We start from the raw sequence: 6,930 nt of genomic DNA on the forward strand, positions 1-6,930 counted from the left end.
GGAAAGGGGTGTTTTTGGTTTTTTTTTTAATCGCTGATATCGTGAAGAATTGCCAGTGTATGGTAATAATTAAAAAGCAAACTCACTCTTAGTCATTTTATTATTGTTTTAAATTCTCTGCAGACAGCCCGGTGCAATGGCTCATGCCTGTAACCCCAGCACTTTGGGAGGCTGGGGCAGGCAGATCACGAGGTCAGAGTTCAAGACCAGCCTGGCCAACATAGTGAAACCCTGTCTGTACTAAAAATACAAAAAATTAGCCAGGCAAGGTGGCGGGCGCCTGTAGTCCCAGCTACTCAGGAAGCTGAGACAGGAGAATGGCTTGAACCCGGGAGGTGGAGGTTACGGTGAGCTGAGATCATGCCACTGCACTCCAGCTTGGGTGACAGAGCGAGACTTCATCCAAAAAAAAAATTCCCCACAGACAATGCACTCCTACTTTCTTCACCTGGTACAGTCCACTTTCACCACCAGTCCTGGGTAAGTAGTGGATTACACATTGGTGCCAAAAGGTGATAATCAGAATTATTTGGCACTGTTATAACCACATCTATAGTAACACCTTTTGGATTCTGCAATTTAAAATCAATAGGCTTTGTTAGATAACAGCAAAAGTCTGAATTAATCCAAAAAAATTTATGTTTTTTTTCTATTTGAAAGACTTTTTATTGAAGTATGACACACATTTTATAAAAGCACATATATCATATAGCCTGCTGAAACCCCACACTCACATAAGCAGAACTCAGATAAATAAACAGAACATGGCCAGCACCCAAAAGCCCCTTCATGCCTGCTTCTAGTCACTACCCCTTTCACCTGTTTTTGTAAATAGAATTTGTACAGTAAGGGCTCTTTATGTCTGGCTTCTTTTGCTGATCTTCATGTTTGTGAGATTCATCCATATTTCTGTGTTTGGTTGTAGATAGTTCATTCTCATTGTTGCATAGTATTCCATTGTGTGATGAGACCACAATCCATTCCTCCGTTCAACTATCAATAGGTATTTCGGTTGTCTCCAGCTTATAGTTATTATCAATAGTGCAACTACAAGTCTTGTCTTTTGATGAGTATTATGTCCAGGTTTCTATGGGGCCTATACCTAGGAGCGACTTTGCTGGGTTACAGGAAATGCACATGTTCAGCCGTGGTGCATACTGCCCAACAGATTTCCAAAGTTGTTTTCAAAGGACTTATGTTAAGCATTGCACCACCACTTCTAAACTTCAAAGTCCTTTACACTGAGTGAAGTAACAGGCTCCTGGAGATAGGCAAGAAATGGATGTTTCTGGTTAATGAACCATGAGGCAGAAACTTTCTAGCATTTCAGCAGTCACTTGAGCTGAGCACTCCAGGAACTTGCCTGGAAGAACACAGGACTTGATATCCCAAAACTCTGCTTCAGATCAAATACCAAAAGACTTTCCCCACAAGAGGGTCCTAGCCATCATCAATGATTAAATTAAAAAACCAAAGAGAACAAGGGAAAGCAAAGAAAGAAAGAGGAGGATTCAAGGAAGGGAAAGAAAGAAACCCAGGCTCCAGAGAAAAGTTATGAAATTCAGAGCCAACGCTTGAAAGAAATCTGTAAGCCACAAAAAGTGGAATGATCAGCCAAGCCCTTCCTTTATTTTTTTTATTTGTATCATTATTATTACTATTATTTTTGTAACCAACCATTCCTTCAAAACCAAACTACTCAAAGAAACATCCCGAGAAGAACAATAGGAACACTTAAGACAGGACCAGCCCTTCTTGTCTCCTTATGTTACTCAACTCTCCTCCAAGGCTCTGTTCTGTCTCACTTGTCAAGGACTTCACTTCACTGCCAAGAACACAGTTCTCTGTCCTGAGATTCATATCCCGTCTGTGCCACTGCCAGTTAGCCTGCTGAGGCTGCACCTGAAACTCCACACTTTCAACCACTCTTTCTTGCTGAAACGCAGCTTTCATTCCCCTCGTCAACCCTCATCTTCTACAGCCAACCACACTCAAGACCTGTGGCTCCTACTTACACTGTCCCTGATCCCTTCCACTGTTGACTTTCATCCAGATGACTGTTACAAGGCCCCTATGTCTCCCTGCCTCCAGGCTGACTTTCCCCAGACCCGCCTTCACCCACTTCCCGAGAGATCTTTCTAAACTGTGCATCTGAGTATGTCATCCCTCTATTTAAACCCTTGCAAATCTTTCCATGGCCTCAGATTGGAATAAATCAAAACTCATTAACATGCTCAACAAGGCCGTTAGAGACCTGGCCCCTACCTTTCTCTCAGCTTCATTTCTCAAACTCCTCTCCCTGTGCTCAATGATCCAGCCATGAAGAACTTCCTTCCATTTGCTAAATAAACTGTGTGCTCTCTCTCCCCTTTATTTAGCTTTATATATATATATATGTAAAAATTGTCTAGTATATGAATTATATTCCAATAATACTGTTGTATTCTGTTATATATATAAAACAGTACATATATAACATATACTACTATAACATAATACTATTTTTATATATAATATATAGTATGTATTTTATATATAATATACAAATATACATAAATTGTATATATTATACATATATGGAGACCATTTAATATATATAACATTATATATATATATAAAATGGAGGCCACCACATTTTTTTTTTTTTGAGACAGGGTTTCACTCTGTCACTCAGGCTGGAGTGCTGTCACGCAATCTCAGCTCACGGCAACCTCTGCCTCCCAGGCTCAAACAATTCTCCTTCCTCAGCCTCCCAAGCAGCTGGAATTATAGGTGCCCACGACCACACCCAGCTAATTTTTGTACTTTTAGTAGAAACAGGGGTTTCATCGTGTTAGCCTGGCTTGTCTCAAACTCCTGACCTCAAGTGATCCACCTGCCTCAGCCTCCCAAAGTCTGGGTACAGGCATGAGCCATCACACCTGGTCTCCATTAAATAATTCTTAATTGAGGCTGTAGGTTAAGAGATGGGAAATTTAAAGACTCTGCCTAGTTTATTTTACATATAATACATATTTTATGTAATTAATTATATATATTTTATATATAAGATATATATAAAAACAGTATTTGGGGAATATAATTCACATATTAGACAATTCACCTATTTAGTGTACAATTCAAAGGTTTATGGTATATTCATAGAATTGTGCAACCATCACTGCAATCAGTTTTAGAAGTCTCATCACCCCTAATAAAAACTCAGTACCCATATCAGTCACTCTCCATTTCTTCCCAACCTCCTCAGCCCTAGGCAACTAGTAAACTATTTACTGTCTCTATAGATTTGCCTGTTCTAGACATTTCACATAAATGGAACCATGTGATATGTGGCCTTTTCTTGATTGACTTCTTGTACTTAGCATAATGTTTTCATGGATTATCCATGTTGTAGCATCTATCAGTAATTCATTCCTTTTTATTACCAAACAATACACCATTGTATTAATATACAACACTTTGCTTATTTATTTATAAGTTGATTGACATTTGGATTGTTTTCACTTTTTGGAAAAATGTTTAGAAGCTCTCCATTAGATAATTCTTGGTTTTTTTTTTTTTTTTTTTTTTGGTTTTTTGTGCTTTTTTTAGAGACAAAGTTTCACTTTGTTGCCCAGGCTGGAGTGCAATGATGTGATCATAGCTCACTGCAGCCTTGAACTCCTGGTCTCAAGCAATCCTCCCATCTTGGCCTCCCAAAGTGCTATGATTACAGGTGTGAGTCACCATACCTAGCCTCCATTCAATAATTCTTAATTGAGTTTGCAGATTAGGAAATGGGAAAGATACAGACTCTACTCAGCTTGAAAGACAAATAAACAGATAAACAGATGATTTAAATATAACGGCCAGACACGGTGGCTCATGCCTCTGATCTCAACAATCTGAGAGGCCAAGATAGGCAGATTGCTTGAGTCCAGGAGTTTGAGACCAGCCTGGGCAAATAGCAAAACCCTGTCTCTACTAAACATATATAAAAAAAAAAAAATCTGGATATGGTAGTGCATGCCTGTAATCCCAGCTACTCTGGAGGCTGAGGTGGGAGATTCACCTGAGCCAGGGAGTTCAAGGCTGCTGTGAACCAAGATTGAGCCACTGCTTTCCAGCCTGGGCCACCAGAGTGAGACTCTGTCTCAAAAAATTAATAAATAAATAAAATAGTAAATATATTAACAGAGGTCTAGATAAGATACTGTGGGAGAACAAAGGAAAGAAGAACTAATTTCCCCTGGAGGATTCGGAGAAGGCATTTGATAGGAGTCTCGAAAGATGAATAAGATTAGAAAGACTTTTGTTCATCTGATTCAACCCTTCATTCAGCCCTTGGCCAGCTCTACAGCATCCCATCACATGCAAGTGCTGCTCTGCCTGAAACACCTGAACCCAAGGCATGCATCCAGAGGTTGGCTGGGTTGGGGGTGGAGGCAAGAGGAGGCGAGAGATGTGACAGGTGAAGGTATTTGGGAAAGGGCAGGCCAGTTTAGTTACGGGGCCTATGCAAGGCAACATGGAAGGGTTGGCATCACACAGAATAAAAGAAAGACCCTGGACTTGGAAATCAGTCAGACTTGGACTCAAATGGACAACTAATGATGTGTGACCTTACACAAATTATTTAATCTCTCTGAGCCTCTGTTTTGTCACATGTAAGTATGAATTAATAGCTCTATTTCAGAGTTGTGAAGATCAAGGGACAGAGCATATGGAAAAGTACTTGGCACAAAGTAGGCAATTGATAACTGTCAAATCCTCTTCCTTCCAGTTTGCCAAAGCCAGCCCTGCCACCCTCTTTCCTAAGCTGAGACTCTGACCTTGATCACTCATTGTCCAGGCCCAGTAATAACAGCTAGATTCTTCTTACTAGCTAATAACTTCTTACTGTATTCTGCACCCTGGGCTAAGTATTGTCTTTTTTCATCCTCACAAAAATCCAATGAAGTTGGAAATCTTTGTTTTATAGATAAGGAAACTGACGCTCCCAGATGTTAAATAATGAAATTTGCTCACGGTCTTATAGCTAGAAGGTCTTAGAACTGGTATTTAAACCCAGGCTGACATTAAAATCTATGCTCCCCATTGTGTTCCTTCTAGGAAGACAGGGATCATTCTGTTGGGTAAACCTTTAATCCATGATCCACATGTGTCAACGTTTGACCAAAGCTCAGGAATGCCTTGCTTTCATAAACAATGCTTTTAAACACCAAAAATAAATAAACAAAAAAAGCAAAGCAGTGGGTTGAATAAGTGAAAATCCTTAAAAGAAAGATAATCTAAATAAACACTGAAAATAATAACAGCTATCTCTTAGGCACTAGAGAGTATCGCCATTGTTCCCAGGCAGCTCAGGGCAACAACCGTAAAACTTGAGATCCAGCAGTTCTTCCTTAGGGTTTTGTGATTAAAGAGGCCAGGGATGATGGTTATATCTCCCCTCATAATCCTTAAACCCTGGCATCAAGCTATGGAAATCCTGATCATGAAGACTAATATTTGTGTAGTGCTTACAGTTTAGTAAGGATTGATTAGTAAGTAGATCACTTACAGGGTATCTGCTGTCACTTACAACCCTGGGAGGTGCATAGGACAAGGGTCATTTTTATTCTCAGAACAGAAACCTAAGGCTCAGAGAAACAAGGTGACTTGCCAAGGCTCAAGGAGAGAATCACAATTTAAACTCCATCTTCTGATCCCTTTCCAAAGCTATTTCCACCTCCACCAGCATCTTCATCCACAGTTCAAATTAGAAAGAACTTAGATTTGGGCTCCTTGGAAGCAAGCTTCTAGACTCCTGGGAACTGTATAGATTATGGCAACAAAGATAGAGGATGGGTTGAAAGAAGACAAAAGTAACACTGCTGATAAGTGCAAAAACACCTAGTGTTAAAAAAATAATAATGACTTTATTGAGATATAATTCACATACAGTAAAATTCACACTTTTAAATGGTACAATTTGGTGACTTTTCATATATTTATGAAGTTTTACAACCATCACACTATCTAATTCCATAACATTTCTATCACCACAGAAAGAAATCGTAGTCATTGCAATAATTACCCACTGCAGCCCTAGCACCCACTACTCTACTCTGTTTCTATGAATTTGCCTATTCTAGACATTTCATATAAACACATTCACTAAGTGGCCTTTAATATCTGGCTTCTTTCACTTACATCATACTGTTTTCAAGGTTGATTAACATTGTTGTATGTATCAGTACTTCGTTTTCCTTATAGCCAAATAATATTCTGTTGTATGGCTATATCATATTTTATTTATCTATATATCAGTTAATGGAAAATCGGGCTCTTTCTACATTTTGGCTATTGTAAATAATGTTGCCATGAGCATTCAGGTATGTTTTTTGTATGAATGCATGCTTTCATTTCCCTTTGCTATATGCCCAGAAGTGGAATCGCTGGTTCATACAGTAATTCTGTGATTAGCTTTTTGAGGAACTGCCAGAAAGAAGAGTTCTTTATTCTATGTATCCCTTTATTCCTTACTTATTCTATCTGTTCTATTTTCAAAGTGAGTGTACTATATAACATCCTCACCAGTAATATGTGGGTTCGCATTTCTTCACATTTTTCTAACACTAATTATAGCTATCCTATGGGTATGAAGCAGTATCCCATTGTGGTTTTGATTTACATTTCTCTGATGGTGAATGATGTTGAGTATCTTTTCATGTGCTTATTGCCTTTTGCATATCTTCTTTGAAGAAATGTCTGTTTATATCCTATGCTCATTTAATTAGATTGTCTTTTTATTGTTGAGTTGTAAGAGTTCTTTATATATTCTAGACCTAAGTCCCTTATCAAAGATATAATTTGCAAATTTAGTGAGTCAACTTTTCAGTTTCTAGAAAGTGTTCTTTTAAGCACCAAAATTTTTAATTTTGATAAAGTCCAATTTATTTATTTTTC

Source organism: Mandrillus leucophaeus, unplaced genomic scaffold, assembly GCF_000951045.1.
Source record: "Mandrillus leucophaeus isolate KB7577 unplaced genomic scaffold, Mleu.le_1.0 Scaffold64, whole genome shotgun sequence".
NCBI classification, from domain to species: domain Eukaryota; kingdom Metazoa; phylum Chordata; class Mammalia; order Primates; family Cercopithecidae; genus Mandrillus; species Mandrillus leucophaeus.